This window comes from Chiloscyllium plagiosum, unplaced genomic scaffold (assembly GCF_037043375.1).
Source record: "Chiloscyllium plagiosum isolate Xiang-an unplaced genomic scaffold, Cpla_swu_hap1 HiC_scaffold_33, whole genome shotgun sequence".
Taxonomy (NCBI): Eukaryota; Metazoa; Chordata; class Chondrichthyes; order Orectolobiformes; family Hemiscylliidae; genus Chiloscyllium; species Chiloscyllium plagiosum.
In genome coordinates, this window is record NW_028270171.1 from 3,171,138 (window position 1) to 3,177,137 (window position 6,000).

Here is a 6,000-nt window from a genome sequence, read left to right on the forward strand (position 1 = left end):
GGGGAAGGAGCAGTTACCATGGGAAGATATTTAATTGATTAAAAGGAAATTATGATGTTATCAGACAGGAGTTGAGAAGTACAGGTTGGGAGCAATTGTTCCACAGAAAGGACACCACAGACATGTGGAAACTGTTTAGTTGTTGCAAGTGATGCATAAATTTGTTCCTTTGAGACAGGCAAGAAGGGTTAAGATTAAGGAGCCTTGGATGACCAGAACAGAGGAGCTTCTCGTCAAAAGGAAGAGGCAGTTTACATAAGGTGGAGGAAACAAAGAGTTAGCACAGTTTTAGAGGATTATAGGCTTACGAGAAAGGAGCTCAAAAATGGACTAAGAAGAGCCAGGAGGGGGCAGTAGAAAGGCTTGGCAGGAAGGATTAGGGAGAACCCAAAGGCATTTTACTCATACGTGAGGAATAAGAGAATGATCAGGGAGAAGGTAGGGCCAATCAGGGATAGAGGAGGGAACTGGTGCGTGGAGTCTGAGCAGAGAGGGGAAGCCCTAAATGAGTTTTTTTGCTTTGGTTTTCACCAAGTAAAGGGAACTTGTTGGGAATGAGAACTTTTGAGGAAACGGGAAACAGGCTTGAATAAATGGAGATTGATGAAGTTGATGTGCTGGGAATTTTGGAAGACATTAAGATTGATAAGTCCCCAGGGCCAGACCAATTTTATCCGAGGTTGCTCTGAGAAGCGAGAAAGGAAGTTGCTAAGCCGCTGGCTAAATCTTTGCCTCCTCACTCTCCACAGGAGTCGCACCAAAGGATTGGAGGGAGGTGAATGTTGTTCTTCTTTTCAAGAAGGGTAATAGAGAAATCCCTGGCGATTACAGACCAGTCAGTCTTACATTTGTTGCCAGCAACGTTTTGGAAAGAATTGAGGGATAGGATTTATGACTATTTAGAAAAGAATAGTGTGATTAAAGGCAGTCAGCGTGGCTTTGTGAGAGGCAGGTCATGCCTCACAAATCTTATTGAGTTCTTTGAGGAGGTGACGAGACACGTTGATGAAGGTCAGGCAGTAGATGTGGTGTACATGGACTTCAGCAAGGCATTTGATAAGGTTCCCCATTGTAGGCTCAATCGTAAAGTCAGGAAGTATGGGATACAGGGAGATTTGTCTGTCTGCATTCAGAATTGATTGGCTGATAGAAGGCAGAGAGTGGCTGTAGATGGAAGGTATTCTGCCTGGAGGTCAGTGGTGAGTGGTGTCCCGCAGGGCTCTGTTCTTGGCCCTCTGCTCTTTGTAGTTTTTATAAATGACGTGGATGAGGAGGTTAAGGGGTTGGTTAATAAATTTGGAAATGACACAAAGGTTGGAGGTGTCGTTGATAGTATCGAGGGCTATTGCAGGCTGCAGCGTGACATAAACAGGATTCAGATCTAGGCTGAGAAATGGCAGTTGGAGTTCAACCTGGATAAATGCAAAGTGATGCATTTTGGAAGGTCGAACTTGAATGCTGAATATAGGATTAAAGACAGGATTCTTGGCAATGTGGAGGAACAGAGGGATCTGGGTGTGCAAGTACATAGATCCTTTAAAGTTGCCACCCAAGTGGATATGGTTGTTAAGAAAGCATATGGTGTTTTGGCTTTCATTAACAGGGGAATCGAGTCTAAGAGCCGCGAGGTTTTGCTGCAGCTCTACAAAACCCTGGTGAGACCACACTTGGAATATTGTGTCCAGTTCTGGTCGCCCTATTACAGGAAAGATACGGAGGCTTTGCAGAGGGGCAAAGAAGGTTTACAAGGATGCTGCCTGGACTGGAGGGCTTGCTTTATGAAGAAAGGTTGAATAAACTTGGACTTTTCTCTCTGGAGAGAAGGAAGAAGAGAGGTGACTTGATCGAGGTGTACAAAATAATGAGAGGCATAGATAGAGTCGATAAATTAGATTACATTACATTACAGTGTGGAAACAGGCCCTTCGGCCCAACAAGTCCACACCGACCCCCGCAACCCACCCAAACCCCTACATTTACCCCTTACCTAACACTATGGGCAATTTAAGCATGGCCAATTCACCTGACCTGCACATCTTTGGACTGTGGGAGGAAACCGGAGCACCCGGAGGAAACCCATGCAGACACGGGGAGAACGTGCAAACTCCACACAGTCAGTTGCCTGAGGCGGGAATTGAACCCGGATCTCTGGCGCTGTGAGGCAGCAGTGCTAACCACTCTGCCACCGTGCCGCCCACCATATAGCTAGAGACTTTTCCCCAGGGCAGGATTGACTGGCACAAGGGGTCATAGTTTTAAGCTGTTAGGAGGAAGGTATAAAGGAGACATCAGAGGAAGGTTCTTTATGCAAAGAGTTGTGAATGGATGGAATGCGTTGCCAGCGGTGGTGGTGGAAGCAGAGTCATTAGGGACATTTAGCGACTATTGAACATGCACATGGACAGCAGTGAATTGAGGGATGCATAGGTTAGGTTATTGTATTTTAGATTAGGAATAATCCTCAGCACAACATAGTCAGCCAAAGGGCCTGTCCTGTGCTGTACTTTTCTATGGTGTGATAACATGAATGGCAAAAGTCTTTTCCCCAAAGGTGAGAGAGTTCAAAACTGTGGGAAAAATTTAAAAAGGACATAAGGGGCAACTTCTTCATATAGAGGGAGGTTTGTATGTGGAATGAACTGCCTGAGGAAGTGGTGGATGTACATAAAGTTGCAACATTTAACAGACATTTGACAGGTATGTGAATAGGAAAGGTTTGGAGGGATAGGAGCCAAATGCAGGCAAGTGGGTATAGTTTAGTTTGGAAACATGGTCAGTTTGGACGAGTTGGACCAAAGGGTCTGTTTCCATCCTGTGGCTAAGTTGCCGACTAATCCTAGAACTTCCTCCTGATCTGAAAGCACAGAGCCATCCATCTACTCTTGACTCCTCACAGATTCTTTCACTGAAACTTTGTAATTCAGTTGACTTCCCAACAGTATAGCTTAAACAGCATTCCTAACATGGAGTGTACTGACTGTCTCCTTATCTAGCTCTTATGCCCATTGAACTGCTCTTCAGTAACCTATTGAAAACCTTACCATAAACATAGAACATGGAACAATAAAGGCCCTTCGGCCCTCGATGTTGTGCCGACCTTTTATCCCACTCTGAGATCAAACTGAAGAAGGGCTTATGCCCGAAACGTCGATTCTCCTGTTCCCTGGATGCTGCCTGACCTGCTGCGCTTTTCCAGCAACACATTTTCAGCTCTGATCTCCAGCATCTGCAGACCTCACTTTCTCCTGAAATCAAACTAACCTATCAAAGCTCTCCCCTATTCTTGGGCACAATTGCATATTGGCATCTAGCAACTCTTGGAACTATATGTTTCATAAATATTACTAATCACAGATTGCGGACTTGCTTAATGTAAAAACATCGAGGAGAAATTGAGGACTGCAGATGTTGGAGATCAGAGCTGAAAATGTGTTGCTGGAAAAGCGCAGCAGGTCAGGCAGCATCCAGGGAACAGGAGAATCGACGTTTCGGGCATAAGCACTTCTTCAATGTAAAAACATAAATACAATTAGACGATTTTGTCACAGATACCAACTCCCTTACTTTTCCCAGTACCTGAAAATAAAAAGGATTCCCTCAGATGATTTGGAGAGTCTATTAACATTCGTCTCCTTGTTATTTTTATCTATTCAGTCCATGCTGCATAAATTAGTTTGGAAAGTTAGTAGCTTTGACAGGCTACACTCCAATGGTACTTGGGTAGATCTGATTTTTCCTAATAATCTGTCTAGATCTTCACTTTCCCAGAATTCCTGCACTGCTTCACATTGTCATCATATTCTGTAGGAGGATCATTGGACTATGAGACCATTTGGCCCATTAGCCTGTTCTTCACTGAATCCAGGCTGCATCTTAACTCTCATCTACCCACTCTTATTCCATGATACTCCAAACCCTTCAGCTAATGAAGCCTAACCATCACAATGTAATCACAGTGCGGTGTTGAAGACCCACTCAGCCAATAGATGATGATAGAAATAGGAACACGCAAAGAATCATCAGCCCAGTCCCATGACTTCATTTCCTTTGGGACCCTCCTACCTTTACCAGGTCCCACAGACCTTCTGCATTCACTAGAAACCTGTCCATTTCTCTGATATTGATGAAAAGATGGTGAGGTAACTATTTCACTTACCTCAGTGTTCGCTTTAAGTCGACTCCTGTGCATTGATGAAGCAAATGTGTTTTTTGATCTGCTGTGACTTGCCTCTCTATCAAAAAACCTGGGAACACATTGATTATTACAGCTGGATAATGAAATGGTGTGTTTCATCCTGAGAGAGGGAGGATTTTAATTGCACAAGGCCTCAGCTGTAAACTTCAGCTCCTCGATGAAATTGGATAATATGTCAAATCAACCACAAATTAAAACTAAATTGACACTCTTGGGCAGCTTAGAGAGCAAGTCTTGCTAATGGTATGAGAAATCCTTCCATTGTCACATCTTTATATTTTGTTCCATTGCTTATTTGAATATTGTTATGCCAGGAGTAAGATTGCTGCTGATCTTATGAACTCGTCGACTCAGCTCTGGTTTCTAAATTGGAACAAACAAATCGAGGCATGTAGAAGGCGTGAGAAGGTTTATAAGAATACCAGAATTGAAATTGAACAAGCTGGGGCTCTTTTTTCTAGAAATAAGAAGACTGACAGGGTGACCTGATAGAAGAGTTTAAAATGATAGAGTTTGCTAGGGGAAAGTGAGGACTGCAGATGTTGGAGATGTGGTGAGAGTTGAGAGTGTGGTGCTGGAAGAGCAGGCAGCATCCGAGGAGCAGGAGAATCAACGTTTCAGGCATAAGCCCCTCATCAGGAATTCCAGCATCACTCTCTCAACTCAAAACACTGAAGATGTTTATATTTGAAGGGGAGACCAGAACTTGAAGCCATAAGTATGATCACTCGAATCTAACAAGGAATTTGATGGAAACGCTTTTTTTAAAAACCCAGAGAGTGTACCGCAATAAGGCAGCATTGTGGCTCGGTGGTTAGCACTGCTGCCTCACAGCACCAGGAACCCGGGTTCAATTCCAGGCTTGGGCGACTATCTGTGGATTTTGTACATTCTCCCCATGTCTATATGGGTTACTTCCGTCTGCTCTGGTTTCTCCCCCACTCCAAAGATGTGCAGGTTAGATGGATTGGCTGTGCTAAATTGGTTAGAGTATCCAGGGTTGTGCAGGCGAGGTGGAATGGTCATGAGAAATGCAGGGTGACAGGGATGGGGTGGGGGGGCGCTGCTGGGGGTAGGATGCTCTTTGGAGTGTCGATGTGGACTTGATGGGCTAAATGGCCAGCTTCCACACTAGTGATTCTATGAAAGAGTGGTAAAAATGTGAAATATACTACCATGCAGCATATGCAGAACAATGTGAGGAATAAAAGATTGATTAGGGTAGGAATAGGGCCAATCAAAGACAGAAGTGGGAAGTTGAGTGTGGACCCATGGAGATCGGAGAGGTGCTAAATGAACATTTCACATCGGTTTTCACTCAGGGAAAGGAGAATATCGTAGAGGAGAAGAATAAGGTACGAGATATTAGACTAGAAAGGATCGAGGTTAGTTACGAACAGGTGTTATCAATTCTAGAAGGAGTGAAAGTAGACAAGTCCCCTGGGCTGGAAGGAATTTATCCGAGGATTCTCTAGGAAGCTGGGGAGGAGATAGCAGAGCCTTTGGCTTTGATATTTGAGCCGTCATTGTCTACAGGTTTGGTACCAGAGGACTGGAGGATTGCAAATGTGCCCTTGTTCAAGAAGGGCAGCAGAGATGACCCAGGTAATTATAGACCAATGAGCTTTACTTCTGTTGTAGGAAAGGTTTTGGAAAGGATTATAAGAGATAAGATTTATAATCATCTAGCAAGCAACAATTTGATTTCAGATAGTCAACATGGTATTGTCAAGGTAAAAACAATGACTGCAGATGCTGGAAACCAGATTCTGGATCAGTGGTGCTGGAAGAGCACAGCAATTCAG